Raw genomic sequence first — 10,565 nt, 5'->3', positions numbered from 1 at the left:
GATAGGAAGGGTTGACTAGTATTGATTCAGTAGAAAGCTGTTAAGTAGAAGTCATATAAAAATAACCATTGTTACTAGATATTTTAGGTGGGCTAAACCGACCTGGGTATTCTGAAAATGTAGAAGTACTTCAGTACTAACCACATTTTGTAACTGGGTTTGATGACCGCTGTATCATAGTATTGTAAGTTAGTTTCTGATTTCCATAGGTGCGTTACAATAATAGATATTGTGTATTGGATGCATATTTCAATTTGGACTGTCACATTAAAGTCCCTGACAACTCTTTCCAAACTACTCCTCAAAATTAACCCTTTCTGTCACTGCTTTGTAAATCATATTGCAGTTATTTTGACACCTCTTTCATTTTTGACCAATGACCGCCCATTATCGAAAGTCTTTTTTGTTTAAAGTTTAAAATGGTATTGATAAAATTGTATTTGTTGCTAGATAACATAATAATTACACTGAACTTTGTTTCATCAATATTTTTCAGCATATGTAACGTAACTAATTTTGTGAAGCTGGTATTTCATCTGAGAATGGCCCTGAAAGAATGTTCCTTGCGTGCACGATTCCATGAACGCATCGAAAGACGAAGAGCGGTTTTGTGTCATCACAATCATGGCTGACTATGATGAAATCAAGTTGCATAACTTTGTACTGATAGCCGCATCTGAATATATCCGAGCCATGTCTTCGAGTGATACAAAGGAGTCGAAGACTGGGATTGTCTCATTTCCAGACCCTCGTAGGGAAGAAAACGTAGTGGTGAGCGTCGACGCTATCTGCCCAAGCGGCCCGGGTTCAAGTCCCACCGTCGAAGGTTATTTTGGGCTTCTTGTCCCTCGAGTTGCATTTCTTAACAGCGACAAAAAGCCCAGTGAAAAAGATGAAGAAAGAAAGAAATGAGCAAGAAATAGCGATGAAGAAGGATTAACACCGAAGAATATTGTGACATCGGGCACTAGGCTGAGGTGTATACCAGATTAACAGACCATAACTGGTCGTCTCGGCATCCTGTCCAGGACCGTAACGGCACTTCGTCAGCCCCCCAAACGTTGGTAAGGTACCCCCCATAGGGTGATGAACCGAACGCCAGAACCCTTATTTCTGCCATATTCGTTCTACTTTTCAGTGGGTCAGCTTTTTTTTCGCCTCAACGCGAGAAGATCGAAAAATTTCTATAATTCATGATTGAATCGGTCAATATGATCGGGAATTGCATACGGTACATGGCCTATAACTTTATATGCCTTACTACATCCGTGGTGCGGTGATGGCTGATGCCGAAGTGCCCATTTCTATGAATCGTGCGTATTTTTTCTTGGGGGAAGGTTACCCAATAATGAAGATATTTGACAACACTAAATCGCGCTCAGTGTGAACAAATTTGGAAAAATTGCATAAATTTTCATAAATTACCCCTTCGAGCTACCCCCCCCCAATTGGTGGGTTTGGGGTGCGGCAGTTACGGTCCTGCTTCTATCTGTTCATTACATCGCATTATGTGTCTTCTATATCGCATTGTTCATTGTGTGTGTGTGTCTTGGGCAGATGAAAATATAATTATTGTGAAGCAACTCGCAGCATGAACTATATTTATTCCGGAATAGTCGATTTTTCTTTGGGTTGCATCACTGATTTTATGATATTTCTATGCTTTTGAACGTGCAAATCTCTTTGAATTTCCTATCGATCGACTATGCTCCGTTCAAAATTTTGAACAATGAAATAATATTGAAAAGTAGTGACTCGATTTGAACATAATCTTCAGTGTTTGATTCGAATCGGCAGTGATTTTATTTTGATCATCCTGATATTTTGATGTTGTCACTCACGATCGATTAATGGTAGTACTCAACATATCGTTCTAATTTACTTTGACAACATGGCCTAATCAATTTAATAAGTATCAAATTTATCTTTTTCATCAAGTTTAAAATTGAGAGACGTGAGTTATATCAATAGTAAGTTGTATTGACTCGAGTCGCGATTTTTTAGTGACTCGACCTGACTCAAGTCATTTTATAAAAGGAAAATAACCTGACTCGATTTGAGACAATATGTGTATTGACTCTACTGGTACTCGAGTCATTGCGCATGACTCGTTCAAGTCATAAGACTTTAGCTAGACTTGGATGGCCAAGACAAGCATTTCGTTGCAACCTCGAGGAATAGTAAGCGACCACATTATTATTATTGGTATTTCGTCTATCAGTACTGGTATCTGCAATACGACAGAGATGGTCAGTAAAGAAGTACTTCTAATTTTTCTCTACTTCATGTACTGCCACGAGTAGAACTAATTTTTCGCTTCTTGTACTTCTACTTCATCGACTTTGGTGACTTTTCGATATTTTGAAATTGTCAAGTAGAAGTAATACTTCCAATGAGAGAGAGACAGTTTTATTTAGTAAAACTCCATTCAAAAATAAAATACGAGCTGCAGCGTTGCGATCCTTAGAGACTCCCGCGGATCATCCCGCCAGCTGCATTGATGTAATACAAAGTCTTTCTAGTCGTGTCACGCGTCACAAATAAATTGAAAACAGGTCGAGCAATAGTAGGTTGACATGAGATGGGGAAATTCAGGGTCTGTTTTCGAGGAGAGCCTCTTTTACCAAGGTGCTGTTGTTCAGCGTGCATAATGGGCTGGGCCTTCGCTCACCTGTGAAGGTGCGAAACCGCGAGCTGGCTAAAATATATATAAAAATATAATATATTGGTTAAATGGGCCGATGATAATGTAGCAAGACGAGGACACAACATTGTATGGCGTCAAAGCTAATGGCATTCTTCTGTTCTGTACATGATTAAAATGAAATGTTCACATCCAACGACAAAATGTAAGTGGGCCATGGTTATTTGCTCAAAGTCAGAGGCAATGTTCCCTCTAAGTTGCGCACGTGAGCGAATGCGCAGTGCTGACACGGTCTCTGCGCACAGAAAATCTAAGTTGCGCACAAAAAATCCGAAGTGATGACTCTATTTTTAGTCGTTACGCACTGTTATTGTCCAAGGGTCTGCGCAGTGAGTTGGTGACTGTGCGCAGACTCGACAAAAGTTAAGGGAAAATTGGTCAGGGGATGAGGATCCAGTCATTGGCGAGTTCTTAAAGCATCACCATTGAAGGTCGACACACAAAAAGTCGATCAATATTGGGTGGTAGAATCACGGAAATAACCGAACCCTGAGATCCACATTACCACTTCTGTATGGCTGTTCCTACAGCTTATCATAGTAGAATTGGTGTGGCAAGGTAGTATCTGATGTTCTGGTATGAACTTCTGGCTGTTGAAAGATTCATCTGCAGTAGATCAATGGTTATAGGCCTACTAGGGTTACCTTTTGGAAATCCGAAAAGAGCAAACTTTTTCAAAATATTCAGACCTATGATACTGGAGAAAAATCCGGAAAACTGATAAATACTCGACTCCAGAAATATACCCTTTTGTGTTATTTCACGTTTTTTTAAGGGCAACTTTCCGGCTCACTTTACACAGTATACACAGCTAACTTCCGTTGTTTAGCAATTCTTTGAATGCGTGAGCTATACAACGCATTCTTGCATGTCCATTTAATTCTATATTCTGTCCTGGATGGCGAATGCAATGACTTTAATCCTACCTCGTATTTCGAAAAGACAATTTGACTTGAATTGTAACTTGACTTGACTCGAGTCATCTCCAAAAATCGAGTGACTCGACTTGACTCGAGTCAATATGTGCAATAATTCGAGATGACTTGTGACCTGAAGTTAGTTACTTTATCCCAACACTGAATCGATTTCTTCGTAAAAGAAAGATGACTTTTTCTCATTTGTGGACTGACATAAACTGAACATTCGTGAACAAAGAAATAGTACGATATCATATCGGGTTATTGATAGCAGAATCGCCGAAATTTCAAATTTCACTACTTATTATCGCGCAGTGGATAGCAGTGGGGTGTGTTGTAGTATGATTGGAGGACCATCGCCATGCCATATGCCAGGTTATCAATACAATAGAGACAGCTCCCCCAGGTGGATGATGATAATCAACTCTTCGCCTACTTTCAAATATAGCGTAATTATTGATATCTTTTTATGTAGTTAAATGGGGTTTGATTTTTACTGCTAGGCGTGATGTATGTACATCTGACAAAGATTTGAAATTTTGTACATGTCAAATTAAAAATGACGATTTCCATATCGACGCGTCGAAGCATCAACCGCTGCTAGCTGATATGAATCAAAACTGAGCTGTCTTTTACCGTTACTCGTAACGGATTGTATGCCATAGGCCAGGGCCGTAACTGCCGCACCCCAAACCCCCCAATTGGCGCGACTTTAACTTGTCAAATGTTTTGATTATTGGGTACTCTTCCCCTAAGAACCAAATACGACAAAAATATGGAAATGTGCATGTACAATTATGCATTTATTAGTGAGTTTTATACTCGAATAAATGATTAAGCTGTAAATAAAGCAACGAAAGACTTAACCGAAACTTGCACTTGTCACTACCTTCCACTCCAGTGAGTTGACACAAAAGTCTTTGTCAGCATGAACTAAAGTCATGCGTGACGGTATGAGCCATAACCATACATCCCCCCACAACTCCGAGAAAGGCACAACTTGAGGAGTTGAAAATAAAAGGCGCAACAATAAACATGCATCAATATGAATAGACCGCGCCAAGGACATAGTCTTTGTGCCAAAATGGAGGATTTTTGACACGGTTTGACATGCGGCCACCATCAGCGCTGGTTGATGGAGAAGTACCAGGAGAGTCATCATCCACGTACGCATCGTCAACATCATCCACAGGCTGGTCGTTGCAATCTTTTTCCTCGTGTGCGTCATTGAGAATCCTCTGCGCGGGATTCGCACCATCAACATGCGGTGACTCAGGTGTCGGCACGGGTAATAAAGTTTCCGTACCATGCTGCTTTTCAGTATATCGACAGAATGGCTGTACTTTACGAAGGTACTTTCTGTTTCGCAAAGTCAATCTCCCGGACCCATCAATCTTAACAAGATACTGGTCATTGCCGTTACACTGAACAATCATACCGGTCTTGTCCCATCGAAGAGGGAAACGTCCATGTTGATTTTGTACACGACATATGTCCCCCACTTCAAGGGGTGCCAGATTATGAGTGCGCGGCCGCAAAGATTCGAGCTGCTTAGCGAACCTGGTACGTAACGTACGTTCTCTTGTTTGCCATAGCTTTGTCCACATCGGTCTTACGATATGTCCGTTGAAGACTGAACCAACTTTCTTGAATGGCAGAGCGTCTTTCAAAGGTCTTCCAAAAACGATTTGAGCTGGAGACAGGCCATTGTCTGGATCAGGACAGTTTCTGAACTGTAACACGGCTCGTACAAATGAGTCGGTTCGGAGCTCACCATCCTGTGATATATTTCCAGTGATAAGTCGTTTAATTGACTTGACCGCAATTTCAGCCCGGCCATTTGACCGAGCATTGTACGCAGAAGACAGTCTGTGACGAACACCCCATCGACGTAGGAAATCTTGCGTACTATGAGCGGTGAATTCAGGTCCGCCATCGCTGCTCAGTTCTTCTACAACGCCGAATGTCATGAAGTAGTTCCGTAAAGCATCTTGCAGTCCAAGTGCACCAGACATTTGAGTGCCAGGCTTGATATGAAAGATTTCAGGCCAATTATCCAGGTGTATGAAGTTTAATCATGTACAATTATGCATTTATTAGTGAGTTTTATACTCGAATAAATGATTAAGCTGTAAATAAAGCAACGAAAGACTTAACCGAAACTTGTACTTGTCACTACCTTCCACTCCAGTGAGTTGACACAAAAGTCTTTGTCAGCATGAACTAAAGTCATGCGTGACGGTATGAGCCATAACCATACAGTGCATATCGGCGTTGACAATTACCGCGCCACGACGCACCAACACATATAAAGTTTTAGGCCACGTATCATGCGACTCCAAGAAGTGTGCCAGAACGATCGGCAGCGCGAAAACGTTGGCCGAAAAGGACTGCCCTTATGACGACCGAAAACTTCGATATAGGTTTAATTGTCCATAGGCGCCTAAATGACTGGCGCCGAACGGCAATCTGAACCTCACAAGACAAATACCATCCGGCAGGGAAAAATTATATGCCAGTGAACAAATACCAATCTGAAATCGTGTGATCTTTTAGCTTAGTACGTTTGGACGATTCTATATTTTTTGATATAGCAGACAGGAGGTCACGAAATAACATCATGTAACGAATTCATACCAACGGGTCCGCCCGCCCGAAGATGTTCAATCATTATTTACGGGCTCTGCAGTTTCAAAGGCACCTCACTCAGCTCTACCCGTAAATCTGATTACGTGAGCGAAGAGGACAATAAATTAATAGTAATATATAGGCAATTCCCGATCTTATTGGCCGATGTTATCATGAATTATTGCGCCTCGCGCTGGCTCACTAGACAGTACAGTTATAATTTCGTGGCAAAAGCGAACAACGTAGGTTTATCACCATGTTGGGGGCCCAAGACCAACGTTCCGGGGGGGCTGACGAAGTGATGTTACGGCCCTGCCATAGGCACAGCGATACACGTATGTTCGTCTACACTACGAGCAGGGATATATAGAGCTCTCGTAGAGTGCTCGTAGCATTGTTCATTATGGCAGAATTACATGTTCTCTTCATCTTATCCTCATATGGTTCAAGAACTACTTGAAATTTGCGCGATTCTGCAAAACTTCGCGGAAGATATAATTTTCGCAAAGAGTCACAAAAACAAAAATAATAGATCTTTTGCTTCTGGCTTTTAGGTTGGATTCAGTTCTTGAAGACTTTAGATATGGGCAGTGGGCACATTCAGCCCGAAACTCGGGCGCCCGCTAGCGGATCTTTATTTCGCAAGTCTCTACTCGACATTTGAACGTGCCGCCATAGCCACTCGCTTATACACCATGTATGTGTGGGTTAGTGCGGAGCATAGCCCAGAGCCGGATCGGTTATCGGGCCGGATTTTTTCATTTTTGACCGGAGCCTGATCAGTGCTTTTTCTGATGCGGCCGGAGCCGAATCGGAGCCGGATCCGTACTTTTTTGATACGTTTTAGCGATTGACATATCTCTTGACATACCAGATATAGGAGGGTACGAAATAGCATCATGTAACGAAGTCAATATACCGACGGGTCCCCCCGAAGATGTTTCATTATTATTTAGATGCCCTACCTTTTCAAACACACGTCACTCAGCTCTGCCGGCATATGATTACTGATTAGTGATTACCAGGGCGTTTTTTTTTGTCATGTCAAAATTTGTCAAAATTTTGTCAAAATTGTAGCGTTACGTCAAAATTTGCCAAAATTTGTCATAAAGTCAAAATTGTTTTGACGTCTGCATTTCATTTGTATCGTAGGTTTTGCGCTGTCGGTGAACTTATCATTTGATATTTTACAGCTTGTAGCCTATTTTATAGGCCTACGGCAGTTGTAAACGGCTAATGGTCTGCTCATTGTGAATCATAAACGGTCAAATAAAACAAGTAGGTAAACATGGTGTTATGGTCAACGCACCGCAATATCCTAACCGAAGAAAGACTTCTTGCACATTGCATCATTCTTATATTAAGAAGTGCATGATGAAAAATTGTGATGTAGACAACATTGTCAGAATGAAGCAAGACGATGTGTCACCAGCAGTGTACGCACAACTTGAGTGTTGTCAGCCAACAACTGCTGCTGTTGAACGTCCTTGGCAAGCTTCTTAGTAAGGACATGCACTTTCTACCCAAAAATGTAGGAAAATATCTCTCGTTCTACTACAATTTTTTAAAATTATTTCTACCATAAGACATAATGTAACCACTGGAATTCTTCATAGGGCCAGCTTTCGTTAAAATGTTGTTGTTTTTTCAAGTAAAAAGTTGCCTGTTTCTTAACCGAAAACGTTTTTTCAGGCCAAACTACTTCGTTAGGACAGTCAGTTCCCACCAGAAATGAAGATAATTGGTACAATTTTAACATTATGTGGGAAAACACCTAATTTTCATACGTTCGGTCAAAATTTTCCTTTTTTTAGGTAAAAAAACCGCCCTAGTGATTATGTGAGCAGAGAGAGAAAAAATTGTGACTTTACTGTTTGCTGTTATGGTCTCTCTGCCATGTGTCGTTTAATTGCATTGTCGGAATTTGGCGAAGTTTGTTTAGAAGTCTCCGTCACTTTTACATATATAACTTGTCCGCACCGAGCTTTAGTCTACTTTTAAACAGTTTCGAACAACTCATGCCCCATCGTGACTAACATCCAAAGTAGACCATGAACTAACTCTCTACTTCTACATCAGGGGCGGGCAACTTCTCCAGTCGGCGGGCCGGATATACGAAAATTAAGTACTTGGCGGGCCGGATTGCTGAATCCATACATTATTCGCCCATTTATCTACATATACAAGGAATATATCGTATTTAATAAATTTATTTTAACTACAGCAATGTCACTTTCAAAGCCATTTCTCGCCGATAAGAGCGAAGATATAATGTAGATTTGAGAACAGCATTGCCATACAGGCGCTGCCATGTCTGCTTCTCTCTGATCATAGTGTCCTATATGGTGTGAACACACAAGCAAATCTCGCGGCTCAGTGAAATTGGTCTACGTCACACTTTCCATTTCATCAAAGGCAATTTGACGGTAGTTATTGACCAACTTTCCGAGCAATGAATTTGATAAAACGGGTATCAATCGACAGCTACCACGGTGTTGGTTGCAGAAATATGAATTGTATTCTGCTCGTGGTCCTGCCCCCCCCCCCCAAAAAAAAGCCTCGAATGTTGCATTGTAACGGAGTTTGGTATTGTGACGCAGCCATGCCATGCCGTCTGAGCAGCTCATGAGCAAGCGCGCACGAGAGTAAGAGCGTGAAGCTCAATGCTCAATCAAGGGCCAATACGTTTGCGATTTACTCTGCTCCTCACTTGCTTCCAGAGGGCATGCTGATTGCGTCACAATACCAAACTCCGTTACAATGCAACATCCGAGCTGATTTTGGAGAGTTCCAGGACCACGAGCAGAATAAAATTTATATTTTCGCAATCAGTACCGCGGTTGTTTTCGATTGATACCCGTTTTATCAAATTTAATGCTCGGCAAGCCGGTCAAAAATTACCGTCAAATTGCCTTTGGCCAAAGGGAAAGTGTGACGTAGACCAATTTCACTAAGCCGTGAGATTTGCTTGTGTACACACTAGTGATACCATATAGGAGACTATGCTCTGATCAATTAACACACGGTGCAATCCTTAATTAATATTTCAAGGCGTTCGATAAAGCCCGGTAACCCAAATTTACCAAGATATCAATTCACTAGGGCTGAGTAGGTGATGAGATAGCGTCGTTGTTCATCTGTGTGGCCTATTTTACCTCGATACTGAATTGATGCGGACCGCGGTATCTACGAAATTTGAAAATTGGCCCGCGACTCGTTTTGAGTTGGCGACTCCTGGCATAAGCGACGTCTTACAGTCTTACAAAAGTCTAGAAGTATGCCGTGGTACAATAGTAGTCTACAAACACTATTATTACTGCAAAGGATATTAGGATTAAGTGCATCGTAAATGCCGATAATGCAAGTCTTCTCGCTTCGACGAACTTACGCGCAAGCTCCGCTCGCACGCACGCAAGTGCGCATACATGTACAAAATAACATACAGTCACTAAAATTTGACATAGTAAGCAAATAGCGGGGAATCTCGGCAGACTTTAGCCGCGGGCCACATTATCATATAAGACTGAAAACTGTCCGCGGGCCGGACAAAATCCTTTCGCGGGCCGGATCCGGCCCGCGGGCCGTATGTTGCCCACCCCTGTTCTACATGATGCAGAAAATACGTTCCAAATTAATAAATCTATTTAAAATCTGATGTTTTAAATCACTAATGGACAAGCATTACACTTTTTACATTTTGAAATTGAGATATCGAATTCCAATATACTTGGCGGTTCGGCACCGGCCCGCCGACCGACGGTTGAGTACCACTGGTATAGACACTGGCGTAGCAGCATGTGCTGCCGCCCCTGGCTCTCGCTTAAAATGCCGCCCCCCTCCGTAGACCGCAGCAAATTTCTACATAGATTCATGTTCAAGCAATCTTTTCAAAAAATATATTTCAAATAATATGCCGCGTCTCAGCCTCACCGTCTCAACGTTAATAAAGCCAAAAATAATAAAGACGAGAAATAGCGAACGAATGTATTTCATTTTCGAGTCTTAATTAACACTTGTATAAATTTATGCCCAATCTGTCAATCTGACAATTATAACCAACTTATACAGTTCCTAGGACCGGTTTACCTTCACAGCTATCTCGGTCTGTTGTACCAAATCGTAACTAGGGCTGGGCACAATGATTCGAGTACTCCAATCTGATGATTCAAGTCCAGTAGTAAAAGACGATTTTTTTCGAGTACTGAAATCATACGCTCCTCGCCATTGATGTTAATTTATCAACGATAATTATAGTTTCGATACTATTTTCCACCGTGGAAGCCTTGAAACATTGATTGGCCGTATCGCAGCATACA

The sequence above is a fragment of the Botryllus schlosseri genome, chromosome 1 (assembly GCF_051294905.1).
Source record: "Botryllus schlosseri isolate E-star chromosome 1, Bs_hap1, whole genome shotgun sequence".
Classification (NCBI taxonomy): Eukaryota; Metazoa; Chordata; class Ascidiacea; order Stolidobranchia; family Styelidae; genus Botryllus; species Botryllus schlosseri.
The sequence above is the reverse complement of the archived record's forward strand: the minus strand, read 5'-3'. Positions refer to the sequence as shown.